Source organism: Siphateles boraxobius, unplaced genomic scaffold, assembly GCF_051911475.1.
Source record: "Siphateles boraxobius isolate OS27281-9 unplaced genomic scaffold, OSU_SipBor_1 2, whole genome shotgun sequence".
NCBI classification, from domain to species: domain Eukaryota; kingdom Metazoa; phylum Chordata; class Actinopteri; order Cypriniformes; family Leuciscidae; genus Siphateles; species Siphateles boraxobius.
In genome coordinates, this window is record NW_027508810.1 from 6,199,309 (window position 1) to 6,223,842 (window position 24,534).

Consider the following 24,534-nt stretch of genomic DNA (forward strand, 5'->3'; position numbering starts at 1 on the left):
CTGCATAAAAATTGTAAACAATTACAAAAGTTTTACAAAAATTATGTAGAAATTATACAAAGGAAATATAAAGAGATTATACAATGTATTTCTTATTTTATAATTAAACAAAATAATAATAAAATAAAGTTTTTTTCATAATCATCAAGAATATAATGCAACATTATCCAAAAACGACAACAAAAAAAATATCATAATGTGATTATCTTATTTACAAGGAATAAAGCCAACAAAAGAGAGAAAGAAACCCGAAGGAAAATTTCACTGCAAAAAAATATCACAAAAAAACAATTGAGAGATAAGTCTTCATTCATTCCATGGCGATAAAAATATTTCAAATAAAATATCCATCTAGATTCTTTTTGAAGAAGGACATGTTCTATGTTTCCCCGTCTGTGTGTAGACGTGGACAAGTAAAAGATTATGTACGCACATCCAGCCGGTTGTTATCGCAGAATAAACCTAGACAGGGTGATCAGGAACCCCACGTGAAGAAAGCAGTTGCTAGCAAGCACCAAGTTCAAACTAGATGGACAAACTAAGATGGTTCAAACTAAGAGATACGGTACAGTCATATCACTTAATAATCGGCATTTCACCACATAAATAATTATGGGGATAAGAGATATTGATTTGAGATGAAACTTTTGAAATCTTACCAGTTTTATCTTATAATCCATTACCGTGTAAAAAACAAATCGCCGCAAAATGGAAGCAGCTGCGTTTATATGAAATGAGAGCGAGTCTACAATACCCGCATGACATAAATCAATATTTTGTGTACAATTATTTAATTGAGTTTTAATATTTTGTTTGCTCACCTAACGTAGAAGTTTTACAAATAAATTCCATTCAAAGCAAGAGTAGCTCTGACTTCAGTTACCCGGATTAGTCTTTGTTATCAGTTTTACTGGTTGTTATGTGGGATTAACATACCACTGGATATCGTGATTGACCAATCAGAATCAAGTATTCCACAGTGCAGTGTAATAATTAATAATTTCTCATATGTTCAACATTTCATGTTCTGTCTTGTCTAATAGTTTTATCTATATATTTTTTTTGACACAGACAATATATTCAAGTAAATAACATTCTCAGAGCAACATGTGTAACACTGTTTTATGTTGTAAATATTGTTGGTAATAATCGAAATTTTAAAATAACTACTACTTCTAATATTATTTCTACTATCCGTTACAAGCTAAAATAAAATAAAAATGGCAACAAATTAATTTTAGTTTTTGATACATTGATAAATTATAAAACCTGAAACCTTTACATTCAGCCTACATTAAAATTGAACATGCCCCAAGATGGTAATAATACTAGACTACTGAGAAATTCAATGCGATGAAAACATTTTTTTATAGTTTTTTGTACATTTTGGCAGCCCAAAAATAGTCAAACTAAAATAAAACAAAATACTACAAAATTCTGAAAACAACTAAAACTTACAGTAATATTGTGAAAACTGTACTGTAAATAAAAAAGAGATACAAACTGAATTAAAGATTAAAAAATAAACTAGCCATGATGTATAATTATTGAGGTTTCATTTGATAATTGATTCAATATAATCATAATAGGCTGAAACACACGCCCTAGTGTCAGAGTTGGCTCCAGCACAGGAATTGACTCTCGTTGTTGACTCCGTTACTGTGTCTGAAATCGCTCACTCTTTTGTCAGAGAGTTGTCGCAGAAATAATGTCACAGTAAAATAGTTTAATCCTACATGCAGCTTATTTACAGTCAAATAAAAGCTACTTGTATTGTAATTATACCCCTTTCATCGGTTTTATATTAATTTGGTTTGCCATGGTATTGTGTTCATAATAATTAAACTAATCATAATTTAAAAAAACTGCCAACAAGAATAAACACATTAATAAGTACATTATTGTATGTATTTAGACTAGATATTACTTTTAGTATCTTAAATAATGTTCAAGCAGCTTTTTTGCGCTATTACAAGAGATGTCTTGCGCTTATCACACTCACCAGACCTTATTTAGATGAATTAGAAAAAGTCATTAAAGAATACATTACCTTCTCTCTCTCATTTATTTTACTCTGAAATAATATATTAGACCAAGGCTTTTTATCGTGAATTTTCTCTCTTTAAAATTAGGTACTTTTGGCAACAACTAGGAAATGACAGTGACTAAGTTTACATGCAGCCAATAACCCGTTCAAAACCGGGATATTAGCAATAACCCGGTCACGCACGGCCATGTAAACACGGCAAAAACCCCAATATGCTCATATCCCGGATTTTAAAAACCGGGATATGATACATGGGGTACCCCTTTTCTAACCCTAATTGTTGGTCATGTAAACGCGTATTGGCATATCCCCATAATGATTTGTGTTCTGCGCATGTTCTATTTGCAAGGAATCTTGGTCTTTTGAGTAGAGGAACTTCTCGGCGCATACAAAAACCCGCGTGCAGTGTACCGGAAGTAAACATGGCGAGACGCAGCACAGCATACATTTGGAGCGAAGTCAGTACCAGCACCAAAGCGCAAACAAAGGCGATCGCCTTAAGGTTGTCCGTACGTCCAAGCACTAACCGTGCGTCGCCGTTTACATCGGGATATTGCAATTCCATGTATACAGGAGAAACTCTCTCTGCTCACGCATGTAAACGGGTTATTCCTAATGTTTCTGTCTCTGTCACGTGAACAAGCAAATCCACAAAGATAGAATAATAAAAAAATAATACGCATACAACGATAGCAAAAAACAGTTTCGTAAAAATTATTTCACACTCCACATTTAGGGGGGCCACAAGGGGGGCCAAGCTTGTTGTCACAGGGGCAAGGCCCCCTTGGCCCCCCTTCTAGAACCGCCACTGGTTTGACTGTACTGAACATGAGCCCGCTGTGAGCCATGTCAAACTGTGGGATCACAGTTGTCATTCAAAACACGTTAAAAACACTGTGGCGACACACTGGTGGCGCTCATAAGTAATCACGCCACCGGCCTCGTGCCGCTCTCACGGCCCTCGGCCTCATCAGGCTCGCCACAATTAAGTATACTTAATGTGGGTAAGTTTAATAAAAATAAAAAAAAAGGAAAATTTTAAACAAAAAGCTGAGATTTTACATTTTTGTCAAAGACTAAGTCTGGATATATGCCGTTTAACCCTCCGAGGTCGGCGGTATCGACGGCGATACCAGCTCACTTTTTTTCTTATCAGTGCAAAAGAGACTTAAAATACTGATTTTGATCTTACATATTAAGTGATGTAATGATGACAAACATCATTCAAAACTGTTAAATGTCTTCTTTTATTTGTGTACACTCTACTAAATGTTATAAAAACTAAATGTTGTGTTTTTTGTAAAATAAAGAAAATAAACATGATGCGCGTTCTGCCGTTTCTCTCAATGTGAAGTTCATTCAGAAACGCGACAGAAAATGATCTGTAACTCAGCTTATGTTTGTCAGACAGACTTGAAATGTATGTCTTTACAAAGCTTGGATCTCTTTTTTTAAATGATGTGAATTATATCAAAAGCAAATATTCTCTGTTTAAGTAATCAGTATGAAAGAAACGACATGTACAGTTTCTCAAACGCGTCCTAATTAACTCTGTGACCACACCCACGCGCGCAAGAGCGATTGACATGCAAATGATCCACGTGAAGGAGCAGACCTGAAAACGCCCTCGTCACCTCAAAACAAAGAATCAGCGACTTCAGTAGCCTACTCCTCTGCGAGTTTGGAAGACTGTGTTTGTGCTGTGTGGTGCTGAGCACCTTGGATTTACATCAGCTAGAGGAACGCGATTTGAAGATGAGAAAGATCTTTAAGGTAAGCATTCCTTATAATGTTATTGCTATATAAACTTTACATTGCGCAACTAGTCAAACTGGTGCCAGACTAAAATGTAAGTTATGAAATGAGATTGGAGTAAAAACATGAAGCCTAATTCTAAATTTATATACATGTACACGACAGGAGGATAATAAAACACAGCATGATATACAAATCTTATATGTGTTTATTCTAATATGGTGAATATTATAATGTTTAGAAAAGTGTTTACTGTTAAATACTGTGTTTGTGGATATCTGCTCAAACGTAGATAGGCTATGTATATGTGGTAACAATAATGTTTCATAGTTTGGAGCGGCTCGATCGCTTCAGTAAATGTTCTCTACATGTGCTGTGAGTTTCAGTCAGTTGTGCTGTGCGTTTGAAAAGCAAAACACGCCACACAATAGGTTTTCATGTTTTTACTCCAATCTCATTTCATAATGTCATAACGAATGGAAACAGGTATTTGAAGTAACATATGATCTATATATTTTTCTCTAGTGTAGTGTTTCTGAAGTGTTCATTTTTAACGATTTATAGGCTGCCTGCTATAGGCTATTTTTATTGTTGTTATTGCCCTACACATAAAATGAACACCAGGTTGGTTGTGCCTTATAGGCATATTTATGTGTAGCCTACACACATGCCTACAAGGCACAACCAACCTGGTGTTCATTTTATTTATATATATATATATATATATATATATATATATATATATATATATATATATATATATTAGGGGTGGCACGGTTCACAAAACCCACGGTTCGGTTCATATCACGGTTTTAGGGTCACGGTTTTCGGTTCTGTACGGTTCTTGTTGTTATTTTTTCTTTTAATCTTTAACACTCCAGAAATGTACTTCACCATATGATATAGGCTATACTGTAGCTTAATTATCCACAATTTAGGATAAAGTATTAAAAAAAATTTATATCATAATAAATGATATATGCACAAACTTGACTTGAATTTGACATGCACAAACTTGACTTGAATTTGACTTGACTTTAAGCACATTATTGAAATCATCTGAGGAAAGCTAGGTGACATTTTGATACAGCAAGAGAGAAGACATTGATGAAATGCTTTTGAAAAAAAGGAGAATGTGTATTGCTATCTCTACAGGGACTTATGTGCATTTTTAGCACACAAAGATTAAAATTAACTTGCATTTATCAAACTGTTAACTTCAGTGTAGCTCTTACAAAATGTTTATCTTTTAAAAGAAAAAGAGAAGAACTCTTAAAGCATTATCTTTTAAATTAAATAAGTCAAAATATGTTACACATAATTGCCTATAATGAGGCTATAACAATATCAAAGGCCATAACCATAAAGTGAAACATAAGTTCAACCTCAACACAAAAACAGTATCAACAATGCTTATATTCCCTGAGAGTGAGGATACATTTTTTCACTTGAAATTAAAGTGCAGTATTTGGAAACATATGACTGGAGTTCGTATCTAAACTTAGTGTCATTGTATATATTTAAATATCATAGGTAACATGAAATCCAAAATGTTCCCACACACCGGACTTAGCTATACGACGCTGGCGCATCCTCCAACTCCGGTTAGCCTTCCTTATCCCTCCCACTTGCCATTTCTATATGTGACGAGACCTGCAGCACTCCATACTCCACTTTGACATAGGCTTGTTCGACTTGAACCGGCGCTGCACAGACCGATCGGTTTATGACATCAAAGTACCACGAGAGTGATTGAAAAGCATACGGAGCCGTTACTCTCGCAGTACTTTGATGTTATTCATCGATCGGTCTGTGCAGCGCCGGTTCAAGTCGAACAAGCCTAATATGTATCTGCATTGTCCACACATCTCTTATTTCGCGCGAAAAGTAAACACACTGTCTGAGGTCACAGGCACGAGGTTACATTGCGCATGCGTCGAACCGTGCGACGCACACACGCACCGAAGCGAGACGAGCGAACCGAACGGTTCGAATGTTTTTTCATGTACCGTGCCACCCCTAATACATATATATATATATATATATATATATATATATATATATATATATATATATATATATATATATACCTGTGTATATATGTATGTGTGTGTGTGTGTGTGTATTTTGTACATTTTAAATCGCAATTTTAACCAGAAGAAATCAAAAATGTATTCCCAAAATCGTGCAGCCTATAGTTTATCTTGATATCAGCATGTTCACAGTTGTTTCTTTTTTTTTTTTTACAGGGACCAGATGCCACTTATGAGTCCTGCTGACTTCAAGATTCACATGAGTCTCTGTACATGAACATGGTAAAGTGAAAAATCAAACACCTTGGAGATGACAGGTATGTAGCCTACTATGTTTTAGGAATACCACAAAGGTGTGTGACTGTCCAAGTCTCTGTCTTTAGATCAGTGTGTTTACTAATGTGCTTTTTTGTCATCTGTTGTGTATCTTTGGATTATGTTGTTGTAAATAAATCCAAACAATCTAAAAGCCATTATTTTTTAAATCTCCTCATTCTTTGTGCAAGGCTCCTCATAATGATAGGGCCTGATAGCACCTAATAGGGCCATTAGGGGAGGGTCTTTGTCTTTTTCAGGTGTGAAAAACTATATATTAATTGGTGGTTTACGCCTCCTCGCATAAAGCTTTCTTACACAAAACATGTCTTACAAATTTTAAATCAATATATTGTCTTATCTGAATGAGTAGTCAGGATGATTTTCACATAGTTTTGAAGCAAATATTCTAGGCCATGTGATGGAACCTATACTGATTATTTCTTCTTTTGAAAATTCTATGACCTTATTTCAGTGACATTTGTTTTTTTGTTTTTTCACAAACCACGCATAAATGTCATTATCTCAAAACTAAAAACTTTTACATACATACTGCTGACATATTACTGTTCAGCAGAGCTGAATACAGTTGAATCAGACTTTAGCCATGAACATGTTTCAAGTAACCGAAATAAGCACAAATGTCAGAGCATGTCAGAACACCTCCAGGACCCAGAAAACACCTTAGACCCCAGAGGGTTAATGTTCAAATTTTTTTACATTTGTGTAGGCAATTGGGGTGTAACGATACCCTCATGTCACGATTCAATACATATCACGATACTGAACTCACAATACAATATTATTGCTATACTCCAAGACATTTGATAAAAGATGAACAAAAAATGTACTGTTGATTAACCCTATGGGGTCTAAGGGGTTTTTGGGATCCTTGAGGTGTTCTGACATGCTCTGACATTTGTGCTTTTTTAAAATGCTAAATTTGATTTTGCAGTGTGTGTGTCAATGAATAGGCTGGAACTTGGTGCTGGTAACCCAATGCTGTGACAATGGTGACACCAGGATAAAAATATTCATGAAGCTGAAGCTGAAAATACAGAATTATTTTAGACTAATATACTTGCACTCTGTCAATGATTAGATACATTTAAAATAATGTAGGTCACTTTTTACTGGTAACATAAGACATTTGCCATTATCAGGACCCACAAATATTCCCCCATTGCATTATTATTAGGGTTGGGTACCGAAACGCGGTGCCAATAGGAAACCGGTTCCGACGTAAATGGTAGTAACGAGACCAAATAAGAAGGAAAATATCGCTGCCTGACTATTTTTTACCGCCCCCTGGTGTTCCGCCGTCAACTTGCGTGACGTCAGTGCCGCTACTCGGCACACTTGTTGAACTGATAGCGAGGGGATTAATGAAGATGCGGAAGGCAAAACGCTCCCAGGTTTGGCTACATTTCACATGTAAAATTATGCGTCAGAACGCCCTCTGGGTGTGCCGATTGTCTGAAGCCCATATAGAATCACGCCAATTCATTGGCTGATGATGCGGGCGCCGCCTCAACGTTCTTACTTCGTCATATTATATTGCCGCGCGCGTCATCTGCTCCTCAGATTTCTTTTCTGAAAAAGGAAGGTTGTCGGCAGCGCGAGGAGCTTGGCAGCGAACGCAGCGTCTCGTTCCCTATTCAGAGAACATGGGTTACACCAGTAAACAGAGACGTTCCCTTTCATAGGTTCACTCAACGCTGCGTTGCTAAGACGCAGTGGGAACGAAATACCAAACTCGCCAAGCTAGGCGCTGCCGTAACTAGTACAACGACCAGATAACTTACATGACTGGTTCAAGCTGACAAAGCATGGGGACCTGGAGCCTGGTAGTAATCTCTATTAATCTCCAGTATTATTACATTGTTCTATACAATATTGTTTTATTTGAATTATGTAAATGTGAATTTTTATTTTATATTGGTTTATTTATTATTAACATTTGTTACTTGTATTTATATTGTTTAAAGATTTAAGTTAATATTTTGTCTAGTTTGGCCCTGTAAATAGAACGGTATTTTGAAAAATTGTGTGCATTTTCGTTCTCTTAAGTATTGGTTCAAGAACCGTTAAGCACCGGAACCGTTTAAAAAATACAGAGTAGGTACTGGTATCGGATAAAGCCCAACCGATACCCAACCCTAATTATTATACATTATATTCAACATTATATATAGTAGTTTAATGAACGAATCTGACGTTCCCAGACTCCGACATGGTGAGATGCACCAGGATGTTTAAATATCCACTGAATTTCTCTCTTTAGCATCTCTTCTTCAGTTGTTGACTGATTCAAATTCTGCAATGCTTCACGCAACTCCTTTTTAGCTCCTGTGAAGTTTGTTCCATTATCTGAACGGATTACTGAAACATGACGTCTTCTGCTATTCAATCGGCGATAGCGTTGACACACGCATCTGTGTCCAGGGAAAGTGAAACTTTTAAATGAATGGTACTAATGGTGAGGCAGGTAAAAAGCACTCCATATCTCTTGACCATAGTGTCCTCTTCTCACCTCAAACGGTCCGAAGTAATCGACTCTATTAGTGAATGGTGGTTTGTCTGGCAGCAGTCTATTTTTTTAGCAAATTAGCCATCTTTTGCACAACAGTCTTTGCATGTAGTCGTCTGCAGACAAGACACGCATGAATTGTTCTTCTAACTGCAGAATTTGCTTTAGTAAGCCAATATTTTTGTCTTAGCTTAGCAAGAACATGGTTTCGTCCACCAAGTGACCAACACCTTGGTGGAAATGTTAAAGAATTAGAGGGCATATATATAGAGGTCTTTATGCAAGATGATGGTATGCTTTGATTCTTCAGGCATCACCAATCTGCTCAATCTTCCTCCAACTCTTAACACACCATACTCAAGGTAAGGATCCAATCGGAATATACAGCTGTCTTGCCTGACATGTATCTTGCCTTGTTGCAACATTTTTATTTCTTCCAGAAATTTCTTTTTCTGGCTGTAACGAATTAGATCTAGCTCAACATTCACCATATCCTCCATGGTAGGTGCGTTTTTGCTAATTTCTTTTGTAGGTAGCCATTGCCTTCTGTACTAGAGTATTTTGTATATTGGGATTTCTTTCTGTTTGAAAGAAGATTTCTTTCTATCCAGCAGAATTTCTTTGAGAAGCTTTAACCATGCTACAGTCTTTTTTAGACGATGCCAGCTTGAATAACAAACAAGGCGTTCTAGTCCTTCCTTACTGTCCTGAGGGCATATTGCGTTGAAATTGGAAACCTTTTTGAGATCTCTGTCGTCATCTGCAAATGACACTGAATGCTCTGATCGATCCGGCCACTCATATTGTGGCTTCAGCAGGAAACTAGGTCTTTTTATCCAGTTTTTGCTTTTGATCAAGTTGTCAGCATTCAAACCTCTACGCTTGGTCCGTAGGATTTTCTGAAGAGCTTACATATCTCCATTGAGATGGTTCAGAAGCCTCTCTAATTAATGAGATTCGGTTTGCAACAAATGTCTTCAATCTTGTGGAATCATTCTCAATGTATTTCAGCACTGTGGTACTGTCAGTCCAAAAGTTAGACTCCTCAAAATCAATTTGAAGCACCTGTCTCAGCATTCTATCCATTTTGACTGCGATGGTGGCTGCTGTCAACTATATTAACCTGCTTGAGTGGCGCTACTCTGGACTTTCCTATCATGAATGTGCAGCTCTTTTGATCATGGTCGTTTGTCAACAAGAGGTACGTGACTGTCCCGTATCCGTTATCATTAGCATCTGCAAAGTGGTGCAACTGAAAATCTTGACATGCCCAAAACTTGCAGGTTGATCTTCTCACATTGAAGTTTGCGAGCTTCTGCAAATCTTCCAGAGAGGATAGCCATCTTTCATCCTTTTTCTCTACAATTTCTTCATCCCATCCTACTTTACTGGAAAGTACAGCTCTGCTATTACTAGTCCATTTGGTCAAATGGAACCCACCTTGCTTACAATGCCCTCTGATATCCCTTGCAAGAGTGATTGCTTGTTCTCGGCAATCATCAACGTAAAAATTCTTCAAAAGTGTCTGAGCTGCTTCTGGAGTAGTGCCGTTGATTCCATCGTCTGCTGTTCTTCAAATAGCGTAACAAGAACAACTTGGTGAAGAGGTTGCACCAAACAGGTCAACACACATCCTGTACTCCACTTCCTCTTGATCTAGGTTGCCCTGCTGCCACCAAAGGCACCTCAGGAAGTCTGCATCCACATTAGGTACTCGAACCTAATAAAACATTGATTCAATGTCAGCCAATCGGCTCCTCACGGAATCTGACCAAGACTCTGATAAGTGTGTTGGTGAGGTTGTGCCCCTGAAGTGACTGATCATTCAAAGAAAATCCATGGCATTACAGTCGAAGACAACACATATTTTTTTCTTCATCTGATGATAAACCCTGTGGTGAGGAATGTAACGCACCTTTCCATCATCACAGTGCAACTCTTCATCGGGTACCATCTCGGCATATCCTTTCTCAATGATGTTGTTCATAAATCTAGTGTAATCCTCACGGAACTAAGGATTCTTTTTGAGTCTTTTTTTGAAGGCTTTTGAGATGGTGTTTTGCTACATCCCGGCTGTTTGGTATCTGGATCTTGTTGTTTTTCAGAGGCAATTTCATGCAGTAATGAGCATCCAGAAGCTGAGTAGACTTGCTCACATACATCATGAACTGTCTGTCTGTCTTGAGACATTTCAGACTTATTCTCATAAGGAAAATCAAGATTGAACTGCTTCACTAGCAAATCTTTAATCTTCTTCACAGATATACGATTCACTGTATAGCTGTGTACACCACATTTTTTTGTCTTGATGCTCTCTTCCTTTGGCCCATTCACTATCCAGCCCAGAGCTGTCTTCACTGCATAAGGCCCATTGTTTCTGCAGTTGATCACCTTCCATGGCCTTATAAGCATTTACTTCAGTCAGTAGCCCCACTGCAGCTTCAATATGTGGAACATGAACTTCATGCATGTTAAGGCCATTTCTCAATATCCTTTTGGTTAGGAATGTTTCCTCCTTTTACAGGCAAATGTCGCTGAGTCAAGACATTGGGTAGATAAATGCAAGTATCCTTGCACCTTTCTTTGTTGACCAATAGTACAACGCAGAAAATCAGTCTTCTTGCCCTCCATGTTTAGTCGATGCTCGAGGTCTTCGACCACGAGAAGGTGGTTGTGCTTCCCGGGTCAAGGAAAGCATATTTCTCTACTGATCTTTCACTCTTCTCGCTGTTCTGTTGACAGGTTATGCTGGTTCCTGTTTGATCGATTGCTCCTGTCTGCCTTGCTGCTGGTTTGCATCTGTAAGCTCCGTATAGTTTTCTGTTTGAATCTGTATTTACTATCATTCCTTGCTGTTCTTATTTGCTAAATTTAACTTATTCATTAACATATATTAGATATTGTCTAATATTGCCCTTCACATTAATCGGACATCGCTAGCTTTTTCTAAATCATTATCGCTATCGCTTTGAAGGATTTACATGTGATAAGTGCAGGGAGACAGTCAGGCTGACGAAGATTTCAGAACTAAAGACATGCATCCAAACTTTAATTGAGGATAGTAAGAGTGCAAGGGCTTTAGATACTGCTTTGGATGCGACTAGGTTAGTGAACTCTGTACATTGTTCGGTTCCAGTTGTAGAGCCCGAGTCGCGGAACAAAACACTGCTCTTCCTTTCCGATAACAACATTAAACAGGTTCTCCCCTCTCAGTGAAACACCCACTGAGAATCCTTTTGAAAGTGCCCTAGTTATTCGCGATTCTAATACACGGAATATGAAAATAGAGAAACCAGCCACCATAGTCTACATGTTTGGAGGGAGCCAGAGCGCCTGACATCAAAGCAAATTCAAAAGTGCTTGCTAATGCTAATCGTAAATTCTCTAAGATTATTATTCAAGTTGGCACTAATAATGTTCCACTTCACCCGTCGGATATCACCAAAATTGACGTTAAAGAGGTGTGTGAACTCGCAAGTACAATGTCAGGGACTGTAATATGCTCTGGCCCCCTTCCTGTTTGCAGGAGTGATGATATACTTGGTAGACTGTGCTCACTCAATGGCTGGCTGCCTAAGTAGTGTCTGCAAAATAATATAGAATTCATAGACGATTGGAAAACTTTTTGGGGCAGACCTGACCTGTTGAAAAGAGATGGTATTCATCCCTCCTGGGATGGTGCTGCTCTTCTCTCTAGTTATATGGCACATAGTCTTATAAAAGACTAAAAGCAGATATAATACGGATGAACAAATGATAAAGCTTGGGTTGCTGAATATTCAATCCCTTATTCAAGCACTTATTGTTAATGATATGATTACAGATTATGACCTAGATGTGCTGTTTGACAGAAACCTGGCTAAAACCACACGATTACATTACTTTAAATGAGTCCACCCTGCAAGATTACTGTTATAAACATGAACCTCGTCTGAAAGGCAAAGGGGGAGGTGTTGCTGTAATTTATAGTAATATCTTCAGAATTACTAAAAAGAAGTCTAGTTTTATATATAATTCTTTTGAAGTGTATGTATGCTTAATGTAACACTATCTAGTGTAAATGATAAATCACGTTTGAGATTTGTGCTGGCTACTGTATACAAGCCACCAAGGTACCATACAGACTTTATCAAAAAATTTGCTGATTTTCTATCAGAGTTAGTACTGGCTGCAGATAAAGTCTTAATTGTTGGTGATTTTAATGTACATGTAGATAACGAAAAAGGTGCATTGGGATTGGCATTTAAAGACATTCTGAACTCTTTTGGAGTTAGACAACACGTGTCAGGACCTACTCATTGTCGTAATCATACTCTAGATCTAATACAGGGGTCGGCAACCTAAGGCACGCGTGCCAACACTGGCAGGCGGAGGGTTAATCGCTGGCACGCAAGCAAGCGCGAGAGGGGTGTATGTATTTCATTCAGATAAAGTAGCCTACCTCCCACCTATATACAGATCTACATATTGATGTAATAATTCCTTGTAGTAACAGCTTGTTTTATTAAGTTAGGAGTTATTAATATTATTAAAGTGTGAGTATTAAACTGCACAAGCAAATGAAAGCGTGCAGCTCTAACAAACCATTGGTCAGAGCAAACAAGTTATCCAACTGACACCTTAAAGCTCGTTCCGCTGTAAATAGTTAATGCTATAAATATGGCACAGTGATGAACTCGGAAACTTAAAAATGGCACTTTATGACAAATAGGTTGCCGACCCCTGATCTAATATTATCGCATGGAATCAATGTTGATGGCGTTGAAATTCTACAGCCGAGCGATGACATCTCAGATCATTATCTAGTCTTGTGTATACTTCATTTAACCAAGGCTGCAAAGTCGACTCCGTGTTACAAATATGTTAGACCTATCACTTCTGCCACTAAAGATCGCTTTATTAATAATATTCCTCATCAATTTCATCTCCTCAGCATCCCAGATAGCTTAGAAGAACTTTATTGCGAAACAATCTTTTGACTCTCTCTTTTCCAGCACTTTAGACACAGTTGCTCCTTTTGCGATTAAAGAAGATTAAAGAAAATAGACCAACGCCGTGGTACAACGAGCACACTTAAGAGAGCAGCCAGAAAAATGGAGCGCAACTTGAAGAAAACAAAACTATATACATGTGTATACATATTTTTATATATATATATATAAAAAAAAATTCTAGAGAATTGGTTCAAAGTTAGAGTCGGAAACATTTTGAAAAAATTTGTTTTTTTCCAAAAATTTAAATTTAAAGGTAAACATTTCTAGTAATTAATTAATGGCTTGCTCTAACTGTTGTTCGGTCTTCGTCAACAACACACGCTTGCACCCCCTGCTGGTGAGGTTGACTAACAGCAGATGGAGATTATGATCGGTTATCTACTGCAGTTCCTGGATGTCAATGTTGAATTTACTGTCGAATTTGAACCACTGAATTTGTGGAAGCAAATTTTTAAAGCGAAATAAAATGGATCAAAAATTGCCTGTTGAATATTATTGGTTGTTTTTAAAAAGTTTGAATATTTTGGAAGTGAAATATGAACAGTGAATATGGATTATTGATTTTTTTAATAATGAAAATGTGTTTGAAATGTTTTGAATTGAAATATTCACAGCTTAAATATTCAACCATGTCAAATTTGAGCCAATAAAAAATGAAAGTCCTAAAAATACAATGCATTAAAATGCAAGCATGGTTAATGCAATGCATATTTTTTTCAAGTAGTGCAATTCAACAGGCTTTTTGTTTCAAAAACATTTGGCATTATTTTACTTCCATAATTACCGCAACAGAGATTGGTTTGGTTTTATAGTGGTTCTTGAATAATGCAGGGTTCGTACGGGTGCTCGAAATCCTTTGAAAAAGTGCTTACATTTTGGATAAAATGCTTGAAAATGCTTGAAATTGTAACTGTTCTATCATAACAAATACCTATCTGACTGAATGGATCGTTTATTAAATGGAGAAATAAACTGTAGCCCTTCTACGCTGATCAGAGCAAAAGTAGGCGGAGTTTTCATTTAGATTTCCACGCTTGTTTGGATGCCCCGTTTCTATTGGTCGCGCAGGTAATCGTCACAGAGCGCAGCGCCAAAAGTTGGACTATTTTTAAGTTTGATCGCGGCTCCGCTTTGGTCGACTCGGCAACAAAACGTCCTCGCGCGGCACAAGCCATTGAAATAAATGGGTTTCATAGTGCGGCGCATTCTGCGTCCTGTCTAAAAGTTAGGGGCTGTTTACACCTCGCCACTTCATGCATTTTCTCAGATCGGATAGCTATCAGATTTATCAAAACGATACCATTTACACCTGGTCACATAAATGTGTTTTCGCAAAACGGATATAAATCTGATCTTCAATTCAGATTTAATGGAGTTCACGTCACCGAAAACCAAATATCTGATATGATATATGAACTGCATTATTGATCATCAGTTAAAATCAAAGTCAAAGAGCGCAATAAGAGAGAGTGGCAACAGCACTGGTAAGATCTTTCGTTTCTTTACTTTTAATGATGACGATTGTGTGTTAAGCGTCTGCGACTGACTTTCACTTTGATTTGCGATAGTTTGCTCGTTGGATTGATGAATTGACCCTTCGCTAAGCCCTGCCCTCCCTAGTTACTGTTGCTACGCCTGTCAAGCTTTCGCGCCTGGCACGTCTATTACAGTGTGAATGCACCGGTGTCAGACATTCCCAATGAGATAATTAGTAATTTTTGGCGAACATGTGAAATATCTGAGCGAGCAAGACAAAGGGGACTGCAGTATGCATTCGAGGGATATATTATCTACGACATAATATGCAACCGATTAGAGAATAATTTCATAAAAATTTAAGCTAAAGCCTATAGTCCCAGCGCAAGCAGCGTCTCATACACTAACCATTCAAATGAGAAACACAAATCAAGGAACAGCTATGTTCGTGCACAGCGGGGTAAGTGAAATGTGAAAATAATCTAATAATTATAAATCAAACAGTTTATCCATAAATCTTGTGGAATAACACTAACACCTGGAGAGCCGCGATCAGATTGGGTTAATGTTACTCAGTCAGGGGTAGCCTAGTAGGTCGTTGATTAACAAAATGCTGAAATATATTTTAAAGTATGTCAGTGAGCCTCCGTCTTGTCTTTAATCGTCTTATTTTACGTTAAAACATATGCATTATGAACAAAGAACCGTCATTATTTCCAACTTCCAAGCAATAGGTGTTTTTGTTAATCCTGTCGAAATTTAGATCCGGTCTCCCACACTGCTGGATCACGCACATAATTTCTCCCCTTGGCTTTTAGATTTTCGGGAAGGAAATAAATTCCACTCCTGCGTCCAAATTTTGAGGATACTGGGAATCAGATTTGCACAATCCATACGCACAACGCTTCGGCATGTTTCCCTCGCTCGAAAGCTTGCCAGACCTCCTAGTTACGGTTGCTAAGACACGATTGGCCAGTGGTGGTTTTCGGGCGTGGCTTAGCGAAGGGTCAATTGAGCTTCTCATCTGCGGTAATGTGTGTTGCAATAGCGCCGTCATATCTGGCTATAACATTACATATAGTCTATAACTATATAGATTGTTTCAAAGCAGCTTTACAGAGATAAACATATAATTTAAGGTAACAGAGATTGGTTTAGTTTTATAGTGGTTCTTGAAAAATGTTTTTTCCAGCTAAAGTTAGTTTTGATTGATTCACTTCCGTCTAAATGATCATTTGTTATTAAACTAGGGGCCGCTAAGACGACACCGTTCTCTCTAAACAGACTTTAAACGTGAACCTGTGATAGACGCTGATGGCGTTCACATTTGCATTAAGAATTGATTCTATAGTTATGTGCGTTTGAATATATGTGCGCAGGTTTGTAATACCTTACAAACCATGCCTAAACAAACTACTTGTCTTGTCTATAAATTTTGATGCAGAATTTTATTTTATCTTATCACTTTGGGTAGGTACGCGAACCGAAAAATTCCACAACGCTTTATCTGTAGAGTGGTATAGGGATCCTCCATAGAGAGAGGCTAGTTGGCACTTCAGCACTGCATTGTCATCAGGTCCAGGCGAAAGTCCTTCGTCAGATCTGGAAACGGCCTGGATCCGGCAGGCTGCGGGAAAACCCCGGGACAAATAAAGACACTAAAATTAGCGTAGATGCCATTCTTCTTATGATGTAACGAGTACATCATTATTTAAGGGAAGTGTTCCCAGTTTCGGCTGACCTAATCTAAGCAGCCTAATATTGAATTATAGAAGTCTATAGAGTGTTATGTGAATGCTAGGTCAAAGAGATGTGTTTTTAGTCTAGCTTTGAACTGACAGACTGTGTCTCCTTCCTGGACAATGTTAGGAAGATTGTTCCAAAGTTTTGGTGCTAAATAGGAAAAGGATCTACCGCCAGCAGTTGATTTAGATATTCTAGGAGAGCATATGACGTAATTTAGATATATTTTTAAGATGGAAAAATGTGGTTTTACAGATACTAGACACATGACTTTCAAATGAAAGATTGGTATCAAAGAGCACACCCAGGGTCCTAACTAACGTCAAAGACTTAACAGAGCATCCATCAAGTGTTAGACAGTATTCTAGGTTATTACGTGTGGAAGTTTTTTTTCCAATAATTAGAATCTGTTTTTTCAGAATTTAGTAGTAGGAAATTACTAGTCATCCAATTTTTGATATCAACTATGCATTCCGATAATTTTGTGAATTGGTAAATTTCGTTAGGTTTTGAAGAAATATAGAGCTGAGTATCATCAGCATAACAGTGAAAGCTAATTCCATGTTTCCTAATGATATCTCCTAAAGGTAGCATGTACAGAGTGAACAGCAGCGGTCCTAGTACTGAGCCTTGTGGTACGCCATACTGAACTTGTGATCGATAAGACATCTCTTCATTTACTACTACAAACTGATAGCTGTCAGATACATATGATTGAAACCATGCTAGTGCAATTCCACTAATGCCAACATAGTTTTCTAGTCTATTTAAAATAATTTTGTGGTCAATGGTGTCAAATGCAGCACTAAGATCAAGTAGCAGATACAAGTAGAGAGATACAAACACGATCGGATGATAAGAGCAAATCATTTGTGACTCTAATGAGAGCTGTCTCAGTGCTATGGTGCGGTCTAAATCCTGACTGAAAATTCTTGCAGATACCATTTCTTTCAAGAAAGGATCACAGTTGTGAGGATACTGCTTTTTCTAATATCTTTGACAGAAAAGGTAGATTTGAGATCGGCCTGTAATTGACTAATTCTGTAGGATCAAGTTGCGTTTTTTTTAACAAGCGGTTTAATCATAGCCAGCTTAAAGGTTATCGGTACGTATCCTAGAGACAAAGACGAATTAATGATATTAAGAAGAGGATCTATGACATCAGGAAGCATCTCTTTCAGTAGCTTAGTCGGTATAGGGTCTAACATACATGTTGTCGATTTAGATGAATTAACGAGTTTGCAAAATTCTTCCTCTCCTATAGCAACAAATGAATCAAATTTTACCTCAGGGAGACTACAATGCACTCCCTGATGCGATACTGTAGTAGACGGTTGCATAGTTATTATTTTGTCCCTAATATTATCAATCTTATAAGTGAAGAAGTTCATAAAGTCATTATTGCTGTGTTTCTTGGAAACTTCTGGGCTTGAACTTTCTTTTTCGTTAGTTTAGCCACTTTTTCAAATAAATACCTAGGATTATGTTTATTTTCTTCTAAAAGGATTGAAAAATAAACCGATCTAGGAGCTTTTAAAGCCTCTCTGTAAGCAATCCAGCTCTCCTTCCATGAAATCCGAAATACCTCTAGTTTTGTTTTCTTCCAGTTGCGCTCCATTTTTCTGGCTGCCCTCTTTAGGGCCTGAGTGTGCACGTTGTACCACGGCGTAGGACTATTTTCTTTAATCTTCTTAAGCGCAACGATGCAACTGTGTCTAAAGTGCTGGAAAAGTGAGAGTTAAAAGTTTCTGTTGCAATATCAAGATTTGCTAAGTTATCTGGGATGCTGAAATGATGAAACTGATTAGGAAGATTATTGATAAAGCAATCTTTAGTGGCAGAAGTGATATGTCTAACATACTGATGTCATCGCTCTGCTGCAGAATTTCAACGGCATCAACATTGATTCCATATGATAATATTAGATCTAGAGTATGATTACGACAATGAGTGGGTCCTGACACGTGTTGTCTTACTCCAATAGAGTTAATAATGTCTTTAAATGCCAATTAGAGGTCTGCACTCCCGCGGGAGTCCCGCGGGACCCGCGGGTCCCGACGCAAAACAGTGCGGCGCGGGACAAATTTTTAAAGGTCATTGCGGGAGCGGGCGGGATGATGAGGTGCACTTGCGGGTGCGGGCGGGAGGGATGATACGCTGCACTCCCGCAAATTAAATATGAGTGTAAAGTAAAATATATAAATGATTTAAGTAGCGTACATAATTTGTAGTTGTGAGGGAGATTCTGATTGGCAGCAATAAAAACGTTTTAAGCAGCCTAAACTTGTGAATGTTGTCGGGTAGGGCGGGGCCTAATCTCACGCACACTTGTTTAGAGACAATTCCATTCCCGCTGCTCCGAGTTCGAATTCGAAAGCTAGTTCAAGTTCAAAATAGACAGCATGGACGAGGAACAGAGCGCCTCTAGTGCTTCAGATAAAGTACAGTTGTGAATATTATGCTGTTCGTAATATGGGACCAATAAATATGTTACCAAGTATTGGTAAGGAATTTTGTGTGCACGCATTTTTTTCCCCAAGACCTTTCGTCAGACAGAAAGTGCGGGCGGGAGCGGGACATTATATCACAGATGCGGGCGGGAGCGGTACTAAAAATGACAAATCTTTGCGGGAGCGGGCGGGAGCGGGACTGAACACTGCGGGAGCGGGTGGGAGCGGGTCTGAAAATTGTGTCCCGCGCAGACCTCTAATGCCAATCTCAATGCATCTTTTCCATTATCTACATGTATATTAAAATCGCCAACAATTAGGACTTTATCTGCAGTCAATACTAATTCTGATAGAAAGTCAGCAAATTCTTTTTACATTAAGCACCAACACTTCAAAAGAAGTATATTTAAAACTAGATTTCTCAGTGGTTTTGAAAATATTACTATAAATTACAGCAACACCTCCCCCTTTGCCTTTCAATTGAGGTTCATGTTTATAACAGTAATCTTGCGGGGTGCACTCATTTAAAGTAATGTAATAGTTTTGTTTTAGCCAGGTTTCTGTCATACACAGCACATCTAGGTTATAATCTGAAATCATATCATTAACTCTGAGCGCTTTTGAAGTAAGGGATTGAATATTCAGCAACCCAAGCTTTATCGTTTGCTCATCTGTATTATATCTATTTTTTATTTGTTGAACACTAATTACATTTTTAACTTTAGATGGGTTTTGGAAGTTTTTTGAATTTCCAAATTTGGGGAACAGACACAGTCTCTATAAGATGATATCTAGGTAAAAGAGGATTTATTTGACCTTGGTGACGTGAGGCCGCTAGCAGACGGTCGGTTTAGCCAGTTTGTCTGCTTCCTGACCTGAGCCCCAGATTGTCATGTTTTATCTCTAAGACTATAGGTGCGATCGATTTGACTGCAAGTGGACTGCAAAGTGGACTTCACAGGGTATTTCGCCATCTTAAGTGAGATTCCATTCCGAAGGGAACTAACATCTTCAGTTCGAAGGGCACTGCAAACGGCGTAGGGAATAAGGGAACATCGATACATCACTTCACAGGAAGTGGAGAGCGAAAATCAACCAACTGTCATTGTGCACCGCGTCACCAGTCTGAACTAACCATAGAGCAGAGCCGTTGGATGAGATTTTAAATTTAACGAGTTTACGTAACGTTATGCATTTGAGTATTCATAAATATTGTTATTATTATACAAGCTAGAGTATTTATGAACGGTTGGGGTGAGGAATGTTACATTTCCATAGTCTACTGTATGAATATCTACACAAATTAAAAGTGTCACGCAGCTGAGGCGCAGTCTAATAAACGAATACAATGTTTTGATTTTTGTTTATTAGATAGGCTACGCGTTTTGTATATATAGGCCTATTATATGATTTTAAATTAGAAAGCAAAGTAAATTACAATATTTAGTTAAGTTATATCAAAATCTGCAAGACCCCGTTGTTGCCTTTCTTTGATGACCCCAGTACTTCAGCAAGCTCTTTAACACATTATAGTCCGTCACGTCTATTGCGATCTCAAAGTTTCGGACAGTTGATAATACCTAGAATATCAAAATCATCTGCTGGCGGAAGATCCTTTTCCTATCTAACACAAAAACTTTGGAACAGTCTTCCTAACATTGTCCGGGAAGCAGACACACTCTGTCAGTTCAAATCTAGACTAAAAACACATCTCTTTGACCTAGCATTCACATAATACTGTACATTATCGACTTCTATAATTCAATATTAGGCTGCATAGATTAGGCTGTCGGAACCGGGAACACTTCCCAGAAATCCTGATGTACTTGTTACATCATAAGAAGGATGACGTCTTTGCTAATATTAGTCTCTCTGATTATCCCGAGGTTTACCGGATCCAGGCCGTATCCGGATCTGATGAAGGACCTGCACCTGGACACGACAACAACGCAGTCCTGAAGTTTCAACTAGTCTCACTGTGAAGGCCTCCTTCCCTTCTCTTTACCTCTGTACAGATAAAACGTTGTCGGGATAATTCCAGTTCACGTGGCTACGCTGAAGCGATAAATTCTGTAATATAAATTTTCAAGGCTTGTACCTTGGAACCTATTTCATGGTTTGCGTTCTCGAGCCACCTGGCACTGTTTTGTGCAAATGAGCGGCCGGATCGCATTAAGGGTTTATTGTTAGAACGGTGTCTTTTTTAGCGACCCCTAAGTTAATAACTAATGATCGTTGCGACGGAAGTGAATCAATCAAAACTAACTTTAGCTAGACAATAACTTTATTCTAGAGCTGCTGTAAAGCCAAAACAATCTCTGTTACTTTAATTTCCTATATCACTATAAAGCTGCTTTGAAACAATCTATATTGTTAAAAGCGCTATATAAATAAAGGTAAAAAACAATAATTAACATTTAAAGGTATAATGGAGAGGATGCACTCACCATCACCAGCCCCGGTGAATCCACAAGTTTCTGACTCCATGAAAGAAGAGCATTAGAAACCGCAAAGTCGTAGTTTTCAGACTTTTCACCTTATGCCTGGCTCACACTACAGGAGTTTTAAAATCCTAACCGATTTTGAAATCTGCTTGCACCACACACTTAAGGAGAATCTTTGCAGATTTTCTTCCCTCAAATCTTAAACATGCTCACACTACAAGATTTGAAAATCATGGCGCATCACACACTACAAAATGTTAATAAGATTATCATGCCAGATATGATTCCACCATGATCACGTGATCTCACGCAACAGATCGGAAGCGGAAAAGTGGATGTAAACTATATATCTGTCCTTCAGATCAAGTCATATTTGAAAAATATGCCGTGACCAAGGAAAGCGAAATCTTTAAAAAAAAAAAATCATCCTTTTAACATTTAAGGATATTTCTAATGAATGGCGTCATCTCTATGAGGTGACTTGTCAGCTTCAGCGTTGCCTTGCCCATGCGCCGGAATGGGCAGCTGAGCCTTATAAAGTGGAGCTCAAAGTTAAAATTAAATGTTAAAATAATTAACAGCTTGTTTCATTACTTATATATTAGAATGAATCCGAATTTCTTGTTATGACTCACTCAAAGGCAGTATCTTGCCGCCACCTAGTGGCCTAATTGTGTAACTGGACTAAGTGACACCCTGTCTATAACACGCAGAGACGAGCAATGACGATACTGGTGAAATATCAGCAGAAAGCCTCTCGTTTGGTGAGATTACAGGATCGGAACTAACTGTTATATAACAATGATCTAACAAGCTTGTGTCAGGTTTATGTTCTGTTATACTATGTGGACCCTTATTTTGACACTGTATCTTCTGTTTACTCCACTTTCTTTTGTTTCGGTTTCATTACTGAACATGTACTAGTCTTCGTGCCTGCCGACAACAGTGTAACACTTTTATTTAGCAATAAATAAATAAATAAAGATAATAAATAAAGGTAATACCGCATATCCTTTTTTACAGTCTATGTGCATATCACGCTGATGAGTCACTCAAAATTACCTCATTCCTTCACCACGACAGCCCTACTTGTTTCTTATTGGCTATTGTGACAATACTGACGTAATCACAATCTTGCTCATCCCGATAAATATCAAACATGTTTGATATGATCGGGGCGACCCCGATTTGTGTGAGAGCAGATCGGGAGGTGCAAGATTCGATCTGTGAACGCTTCACATTACCAGATAATCTGCGCCGAACATCGGAACCGATCGAGGTCCTCGACAAGATATTTTCTCCGATTCTCGGGAGGGGGAAATCGGGCATAAATCGGCCTAAAACTCCTGTAGTGTGAGCCAGGCATTAGTTATCTTCTTGTTTGATAATATGTAGGACGCCTGGATGTTTTAGGTAGCAATCTGGACATGACATTCTTTTCTTGCAATCTTTACTATCTCCTTGAGTTAGACAGCCAAAGCATAGCCCTTACTTTTGAGAAACTGAATTCTGTCCTTGTATTCTTGCTTTTTAAGCTTATCGCAGGAATCCAGTGTATGTTCCTTGTTATAGAACAAACAAGATCTTTGGGCTGCAGAATCAGATTTCTCTGTGTTCTGTTTCTTTTGTTGTGAGAATTCCGCTTTGTCTTTGCCAGCCGGCGAGACGTTTGTGGCAAAAATACTACCTTTGAAGCCACTCTTCTTTGAGCTCTTCCCCTCTGGAGAACTGGACTTTCCTTTTTTCTCCACTTTAACATCCTGGATATCTCCAAAGAGTGGGTCATTCAAAACTTGAGCATTCAAGTCAATAAAGTTGACCAAATCCTCAAATGTGGCTCTTCTCACATTTAGTCGCTAGATATCAAAGGCTGTGCTTCTCCATCTCTCAATCTGAAAGGAAGTTTTGAAATGACTGTTCTCATGTTTATTGGATTGTTCATCTCATCCATCAGCCATGGTATTTCTACATCCAATAAGGAATAAGGCATAGGCCCTTACTGTCCTCTGCTTTTATCTGTGGCCATTTCAGAGCTTTCTCAAGGTAAGCTGTAGCTATCTTCAGTTCATTGCCATGATGCTGCTGGAGGAGACATTTAGCTTCTTTGTATCCCGTAACAGGACTCATGTGAGCATATAAGTGAACATCTTTTCACTTGTGGACTGTTCAAGATAGTATAACCTGTCTTGTGAGCTATTAGTCTTGTTCTCAATCATATGCTCGAAGGCCCTTATAAAATAAATATAGGTGTAAACTCACACTCGATCGGCCCAAAGTCCGGCATCCAACCAGCACGGAAGGTCTTTACGTGTTACTGTCTTTTCTCATGGAAAAGTATTTTTGATTAAATGCAATATATTTTCTCGTTATTTCATCTGACTCCATAAATGAAAAGGTTTTAAAGATATCTATACATCATTAAATAAATGTGAGCGAATGTTTGACTGACATTATTTTCATTAGAGTTAAAAGAATAAAGTCAGTTAGAATAATCAAATGTAACAATTTATTATGTCAGGTAAATATATCCTTACAATTTCATAATCAGTTCAAAGATAAGCAATACAAAACATTGAATGCTCTGGAATAACTCTTTATAGAAATGTTAACCCGATATTAGGAATTACATGAATGCTTAGAGTCTCGGCCGCTCTCAGCCTCACAGGCTGATCTGAGGTACAGAAAGGCCCTGCTGATCTTTTTGCTGCATTCCATTATATAGCCAGAACTCATTTCAAATGTAAACA

General features: G+C 38.0%; 1 protein-coding gene across 3 annotated transcripts in view; it reads left to right on the top strand.

Moving 5' to 3' along the window:
* Positions 1-24,534, top strand: part of rnf212 (ring finger protein 212) — a 37,476-nt gene that overhangs the window by 6,806 nt on the left and 6,136 nt on the right. The gene's annotated exons all lie outside the window — the stretch shown is intronic.